The sequence below is a fragment of the Grammomys surdaster genome, unplaced genomic scaffold, assembly GCF_004785775.1.
Source record: "Grammomys surdaster isolate TR1022 unplaced genomic scaffold, NIH_TR_1.0 181, whole genome shotgun sequence".
NCBI classification, from domain to species: Eukaryota; Metazoa; Chordata; class Mammalia; order Rodentia; family Muridae; genus Grammomys; species Grammomys surdaster.
The window spans coordinates 802,434-808,433 of record NW_021604626.1 but is presented as its reverse complement, the minus strand read 5'-3'; positions in this window follow the sequence as shown (position 1 = coordinate 808,433).

Here is a 6,000-nt window from a genome sequence, read left to right as displayed (position 1 = left end):
GCTTTTGCTACTCCTGCTTCTCCTTCTGCTCCTGCTGCTTTTGCTGTTTCTGCTACTCCTTCTGCTCCTGCTGCTCCTGCTCCTCCTGTTCTCCTGCTTCTCCTGCTGCTTCTGCTCCTCCTTTTGCTTCTGCTGCTCCTGTTCCTCCTACTGCTCTTGCTAACTCCTGCTGCTCCTTCTGCTTCTCCTGCTCCTTCTGCTCCTCCTCCTGCTGTTCCTACCTCCCCTGCCACAAGAATGAGCTAATTCTCAGGTACTTTGGTATCAGTGGTAGATGAATCCAAAGTGATCCTGTGAGAGTTCTCCAAAGTGACCTCCAACTGTTTCAGCAGTGCAGTCACATGTTGAACAAAGGGACAAAGCAGACACAGATATTCTGAAAAATGATTGGCTTCAGAGTCTGAAACACACAAAGCCTTGTCCTTATGGTTCCTTGCTGGAGAAGGGTCAGGGAGAGTAGGAACCTGATAAGAGAGTTCTGGCTTGATACCAGTTGCAGCTGGTAACCTGCTCCTGTCACATCTCAGTTCCTTGGGGCATCATTGGAATTAACACACTTCACACTTGCAATAGCCCTACAGTGCTCCTTTGGCCTATAGAGGAAACTTTTTATAACAAGGAATGTCAAATTGAATTCTCAGGTGCCAAGGGCATCTAATGACAGACTGGTGTTCTAGAAAGCACAGGGGTGTTGATCCATAGAAATGTGTAAGTTGGCAGTTTTGTCTCTACAGAAAGTGTATAGATCTAGGGTGATGGCTTCATATATCACCAACCCTACTGAGTCCTAGCTCCCTTTATGGCTGCTATGCCAATCATGGTGTTCCAGCAAAGGCCAGCAAATGGGGCCTCAGATCCATGGGGCAGAGTCATTGGTCTATAAAATGGATGCTTTTCCATTTCAATTAGGATAAAGATCAGAAAACTTCATGTTCATGCAAGATGAAAACTCATTTACAGACTCTCCTTGGGGCTATGTTGATCTTGCTCTGTCATAATATAGTCCAAACAGGTCCAGGCAGCCACAAATCATAGGCTTTGTCATATCAGCATCATTCAGAGCAGGCAGGAGGCAGGAGGGACACAGCACAGACCCCAGTAGGCCAGAAGAAGGAACACTGGAGATTGGGAAAGAAACAGTCCAAAGATCTCTGAGATACTTCAAGTGTGCGTGTGCGCGTGCGCGTGCGCGTGCGCGTGCGCGTGCGTGTGTGTGTGTGTGTGTGTGTATGTGTGTGTGTGTAGAGCTCACTGGACCTCAGCTGTTGTTCCTCAAGTGCCATCTACCTTGTTTTGAGAAATGACATTTTACTGGCCTATTAGGCTAAACTGGCTGGCCTGTGAGCCCAGGGATTCACTTGTCTATGCTTCTCCAATGCTAAGCTTCCAAGTGAGTGTACCTGGGTCCTTGTGTCTGGGAACCCAACTAGGCTATGTCTCCAAAGCAGTAAAATCCCAGCTGGGGTCAAGACAAAGGTGTGTCCCCAAGGTATGCCTTGTGACCTTCTTCCTCCAGATAAGTCCCATCTTCAACAGTTTCTACCTCCTCCCAATAGCACCATTCAATTAAGAACCAATCAAAGATGAATCCATTGATGAAGTCAGAACCCTCATGACTTCATAATCATCCCAAAGCACCATCTTTGAACATGCTGCATTAGGGACCACACCTTTAGAATAAGAAGGTTTAGAAAGAAATTTTTGTATTCAAACTATGGAAAAGGAGAGACACTAACCCCTCTGACAAGCTCCAGAGATGAATCTCAATCTAGGCTGATTCCATTATAGAGAACCACCCTCACAGATACTGACATTCTTTGACTAATTCCCAGGGCACCACTGGGTATTTAACTGTAGTGTACCAAGCAGTGTTCAGAATTTCCTGTTACAAACTGCAGTCTGTTGAACCTCCTATCATAAGATGGCAATGAAACATCTAGAACAAGGTCAGAGCCCCCCACCCCCACCCAGTGCGGCTCACTGTAGTTGTACAAATTATACCCACTAGCTCAAGTTCAAGGTCTATGTACAGATGAGTTGGCCCAGTGGGTGAATACAAGCTGAAAATAGACAGCAGCTGCTTTACAAACACATTCATGGACAACTGAGAAATGGTAAGAAGAGGAGTGCTCCCCACAGCAGAGCACTGAGCCATGATAGGACACCACCTTTAGTGCTAAGAGTGAAAAGCTACTTGCAGCATACCGAGATGAGAGTTGCACGTTTTTGCTATTTTTATCTCACCCTTCTACATTTTAATGACTGACACATTCTCCCCGATCATCCTCTGACTCAATGAGTCCTTTGATAGATCTGCAAACAATGTTTCAGGGTTTCACAGTCGCAAAGAAAGTAGGGTGAATATCTAGTGGCTGCATGCCCAGAAAGGGTGTCGCTTTTGGCAAAATGAACCAGAGTGATTTCCAAAGTAGTATTTATTCATTTTGAAATTATGCACACAACAAACGTCTGGGTGAGCTGACTTCTCTAACCCGGGCACTAATGGGGAGGTAGGCTGGTAATTTGGAGCACTCACTCAGGAAATCCTGAAATTAAGGTTCTTTTGGAAGTATTGACTCATCCCCTTGCTACTTTCTGAATACATCCATTTAACACACCAATTAGTAATTGTAAATTGTGCTCTAAATTTTGCAGGTGATTTTCTGATGAAATGTTGCTTTACTAATTCTAGTGGGTGCTGTTCAGAGTTCGCTTTTGCATTGAAAATAGCTTCGATTTTTTCTCTTGATAAAAAATGGAAATTGCTAGAAAAGACCCATCCAACTGAATACTTCAAAGATATGCCTCTGTGGCTCCACAACATCTACTAATCAATAAAGCTGGCTTCAAAAAAAATAACACCCATGGGGCTGGCAGAGATATCTCAGTGAAAAAGGCATAGTGTTCAATCCTCCAAAACCAACATGGCAGAAGAAGAGAATTGACTTGCTCAAGTTGTCCTTTGACTTCCATATGCAAGCCATAGCTTGCATACTCACATATGCACATAAGACATGCACATACATACAGAGTAAATAAATGCATACAATGAAAACCTCACAACTCATTTTCAAGAATGACACCCGTGTGTAGGAATTGAACACATTATGGAAAACAAGGCATTAGCACAGGGCAGTCTGTGAAAGACCCACCACTTTTCACCATGTGAGTCCAACCCTGAGACCCAGTCATTAGATGTACACACACATTAGATGTACAGCACACAGGGCAAAGCATACATTATTTCACCACTTAGTAGTTTCCTGAGACAGATTACTTTTAAACTATGAATGCTTATACTGCTTGATGCTAAATATTAATTCTGATTTAAAACTTATAATTTCAAATCTTAAACAAAAGCAGGTAGTCATGACAGCCTTTCTTAGTTGACATGGGGTGGGGGAATCATTTTCCTAAGCCTTCTCACTAGTTTCTAGTCTTAACAATGAAACTTGTAGATAGCATCCATTCTAAATCAGAGTTTCCTACAAATTTAGAAGCAAAAAAACCCGGTGGAACACCAAATGAGACCCCATTAAGCAGAGATGTTTACTATGGAAGAGGAGACTGTATTAGGAAGTACTGGTGCTGGTCACTGGAAAACCCTATGAAGGCTTGCTCTTTGTATGTTTAACCAGTATGTTGTTAACTGTCAGAATGTTTGAATGCTATGACTGAATGTTTACAAACACTTATTGCCCCTGATTGAACTCAGTAGAGCTACTGTGTTTATTATTCACTTGTGTTTGTTCATAATGCCTCAATGCTGAGGCTGGAAAAAAAAGAAAGAAAAGCAAAAAAAAACAAAAAACAAAACCAAGGGTCTTCAAATTGCACAAAAAGCCAGATGAGTATTATATCAGGGAATGAAGGGAGGAGCAGAAATGTGTCAATTAGTGAACTGGAGGGCATGAGCATCCTACCTCACACATAGAAAACTTATCACTCACATTCCACCTGTGTAACAACTCCAAGAGATTCTTGATTTGTATGATTAAAGATGAATTGAAAGTTCGAAACTGGGATAAGAAAGCATGGACATGAAGTTCTACTTCAAACCTTAGCATCTGTGAAGTTGCAAAAGTGTATAAATGACCAAATTCTTCCTAAAAGCTTCCTTTGTGGCCCTTGTCTGGCTTCACACTGCCTCATACATTTAATGCTTAATGATGTATTCTTTTCTATATTCATGTTATTTTGTACACAGCAATGGATGCTGAATGGGTTGGCACTCTTCAGCCAGGATGCTATTTCCCAGGTCTATGAACTCGAGATACATGTTTTGGGTAATGATGCCAACATGACAGTATATTTCAAATTTCAACATATAGCTAATAAATCACTCAACATACTTTCCTTGTCTCTCCTTTTTTAGATCTCATATTCTCCTTTCTCAGATCTCATATTCTCCTTTCTCTGACTCTATTTCCAGAAAATCTCTTCATACCTTCCCTCTGGTCATCTTATAAGATACATTTCTTATTGAAATAAGATAACCCTAACCCTAACCCTAACCCTAACCTTAACCTTAACCTTAACCCTAACCCTAACCCTAACCCTAACCCTAACCCTAACCCTAACCCTAACCCTAACCCTAACCCTAACCCTAACCATGCCTCCAAAAAGTAACTCAAGGAAGGAAGGAGATATTTTGGCTTACAGTTTAATGATACAGTGTATCATTATGGGAAAACATGATAGCTAGTGCTTGGTCATATCCTGGTGAATCAGGACCAGAAATACAGTTGAACTACAAATTATTACGGATGATTGATGTATCTTCTTTTTAAAAATGTTCTTTCAATTCCTTGTCCATTTTTCTATCATCGTATCTGTCTTTCACTAATTTGTCAGTGCAGTAGACAATTACCAAGATGGCTTCCATGACCTGATAAGATGGCATCTATTACCTCACTTCCTGGGTTCACACCTTGAAATTTCTCTCACAGAAGTGTGAATAGAATCCAGGGACTTACTTCTGGTGAACAAAACACTGCAAAAGTGATAAGATATCGCCTCTGATGTTGAGCTATAAAAAGACGGTGGTTCATATTTTCCTACTCCCTCCTTTCCCGCTTCCCTCCCTCCTTTCCCCTCTCCTTCCTCCCCACTCCCTTCTCCTGTCATTTTCTAAGCTGTCCTAAGGGGAAGGATGCATTATAAGAAACTGATGTTTCCAGCCAGCAGCCAGCAAGTACCTTATGATTCCCACAGCCACATGGGAAAGATGAGAGCCTTGAGCACAAGGTTCTGAATTGAACACAGCTCCCAAATGTCCTATCGCCATCCCATGAGACAACCAAGCCAGAGACAATCAGCACTCAGAAACTGTGAGGTAATACATGCTTGCTCTTTGCACCTCCTCTCTACAACACTAGATAATTCCATGAATAACTGTGTGTTCAAGTAGGAGCCCCTTGACATTGTCATATACTGACAGTGTCTCCCACATTGCCTTTCATTCTTGTGAATGGTTTTTTGATGACCAAGTGCTTTTTAACTTAAAAAAGAATTTGATAATCTGCTTTTTGCAATTTTTAAAAATTAAAACATTATTAGTGATTACCATTTTGTGTTTTTCCTTTTTGTTATTCTTATGTGACTTCAGATAGGGCATGATTAAAGACCAAAGAAGTGATTCTACATAAGTCCAGTTTGGCAAACCAGCAACTGCATCGGTGTTATTTACAGGAATGTGAGTGAGTAGTTACTTACAGGAGCAGGGGTGCCTCAAAGATAGTTCTATCACCATGAATATGCATCCCTGGAGCTCAGAGCACAGCTCACAGGTGGAGTGGCCTCAGCTCACTGGTCCAGCCACTCTTTCCAGCAATTATTTCTGTTTATATAACTTCAGGGAGGTGCACTGTGAGTCATGTAACATTCAGGAATTTTCTGAGACTTGTCCCCCTAACTCCCTAAGCCTTTAGGGAATGGTTCAATTCAGAGAAACTAATGACAGTCTACTTTCATGAGTAAGGAATGCTCATGCTCGAAGTT